The 2256-nt window shown below is 46.2% G+C and overlaps 1 protein-coding gene across 4 annotated transcripts in view; it reads left to right on the top strand.

Annotated features, from left to right (window-relative positions):
* LOC125482237 (transgelin-3-like) overlaps positions 1-2256 on the top strand; it is an 8504-nt gene that overhangs the window by 2041 nt on the left and 4207 nt on the right. The gene's annotated exons all lie outside the window — the stretch shown is intronic.

Genomic DNA, 2256 nt, shown 5'->3' with positions numbered 1-2256 from the left:
TCTGGTCTCCCTGCTATAGGAAGGATGTTGTGAAACTTGAAAGGGTTCAGAAAAGATTTACAAGGATGTTGCCAGGGTTGGAGGGTTTGAGCTACAGGGAGAGGCTGGGGCTATTTTCCCTGGAGAGTCGGTGGCTGAAGGGGTGACCTTATAGAGGTTTATAAAATCATGAGGGGCATGGATAGGGTAAATAGACAAGGTCTATTCCCCCAGGGTGGGGGAGTCCAAAACTGGAGGGGCATAGGTTTAAGGTGAGAGGGGAAAGATTTAAAAGGGACCTAAGGGGTAACTTTTTCACACAGAGGGTGGTGTGTGTATGGCATGAGTTGCCAGAGGAAGTGGTGGAGGCTGGTACAATTACAACATTTAACAGGCATCTGGATGGGTATGTGAATAGGAAGGGTTTAGAGGGATATGGGCCAAGTGCTAGCAAATGGGACTAGATTAATTTAGGATATCTTCAGGTCGGCATGGACGAGTTGGACCGAAGGGACTGTTTCTATCCTATACAGCCCCGTGACTCTATAAGAGTCCATGGTATAAGGTAAAATACAGTGGATGCTGGAAATCTGAGACACACACAGAGAATGTGACTGATGCTCAGCTTCTGTGGAGAGAGAAAAGCAGATTTTTTCGAGTGCAGTATTAATTCCGAAGAAGTCATCGCACACTCGAAATGTTAACTCTGTTTCTCTCTCTCTCTCTCTCTCCATAGATGCTGCCAGACCTGCTGAGTTTCTCCAGCAATTTTGTTTATATTTGTGCAATAGGCCATCATGCTGGGGAGAAAATATCAGTTTAGAGAGAGGATTGGCTGACTGAGAAAGACAGAGCGATTGCATTAAAGTCATACAGCACAAAAACAGGTCCCTTTGGTCCAACATGTCCACACCGACCAAGTTTCCCAAACTAAACTAGTCCCCTCTGCCTGTGTTTGGCCCATATCCCTCCAAACCTTTCCTATCCATGTACCTGTCCAAATGCCTTTTAAACCTTGAAACTGTACCCATCTCCACCACTTCCTCTGGCAGCTCATTCCACACACGAACCACCTTCTGCGTGAAAAAGTTGCCCCTCAGATCCCTTTTAAATCTTTCCCCTCTCACCTTAAACCTACACCCCTCTAGTTTTGGACTCCCCCTACCCTAGAAAGGAGGGTATTTTTCAGGCTGGTGACCTGTAACTGCTGGAGTGACACAGGGATGAGTGATGGGGCCGTAGTTATTTACGAGATACACTAAGGACTTGGATGAGAGTGTCCTTTAGCCAAGTTTGTGACTTACAGAAAAATAGGTGGGAAGGCATTTGGTGAGGATGACACACAGAGTTTGCAGAGGGACAGAGGAAGGTTAAGCGAGTGAGAAAAAACTTGTCAGATGTGATATAGCGTGGGACATGTGAGGTCATGCACTCTGGCAGGAAGAGGAGAGGATCTGAATATTGTTTAAACGGAGAAAGACTGCAGAAAGCTACAGCACAGAGGGATTTGGGAGTCCTCAAGTATAAATCACAAAAAGCTAACACACAAATTCAGCGGGTAATAGGGAAGGCAAATGGAACGGTGGCCTTTATTTGAAAGGGAATGGAGTCTAAAAGTAGGCTAGTCTTGTAAACTACACGAGGCACTAGTCAGACCACACCTACAATACCATGAGTGGTTTTTGTCCCCTTTAAGGAAAGATATCCTGGCATTGGAGACAGCCCAGAGGCTAATCCTGGATGAGAGGAGAGATTGAGTAAATTGGACCTTTATTCATCAGAGTTTAGAGAAATGAAAGGTGACCTTGTTGAAACAGACAAGATTTTTAAGGGGGGACTTGATAGGGGAGATGTGGAGAGGTTGCTACTGCTTGTGGGAGAGGCTAGGACCAAAGGGTATAATCTCAGAGTAAGGGGTCACCCATTTGAGATGGAGATGAGGAGGAATTTTTTTTCTGTCAGAGGGGAGTGAATCTGTGGAAATCTTTACCACAGAGGGCTGTTGAGTCTGGGTCACTCAGTATATTCAAGGCTAAGAAAGACATTTTTAATCAGGGAGGGATTCAAGGGAAAGAGCAGGGAAGTGGGGTTGAGGATTATCAGATCGGCCATGATCTCAATGGCGGAGCAGACCCAATGGGCTGAATGGCCCATTTTTGCTGTTATGTCTTCTGGTCTATCCCTGTCCTGGGAGTGTTTGATGGGGGGCCAGTGTAGAGGGAGCTTTACTCTGTATCTAACCCTGTGCTGTCCCTGTCCTGGGAGTGTTTGATGGGG

This window comes from Rhincodon typus, unplaced genomic scaffold (genome assembly GCF_021869965.1).
Source record: "Rhincodon typus isolate 14 unplaced genomic scaffold, sRhiTyp1.1 hic_rhity00007513, whole genome shotgun sequence".
Classification (NCBI taxonomy): Eukaryota; Metazoa; Chordata; class Chondrichthyes; order Orectolobiformes; family Rhincodontidae; genus Rhincodon; species Rhincodon typus.
This window is presented reverse-complemented; position numbering and strand designations above follow the sequence as displayed.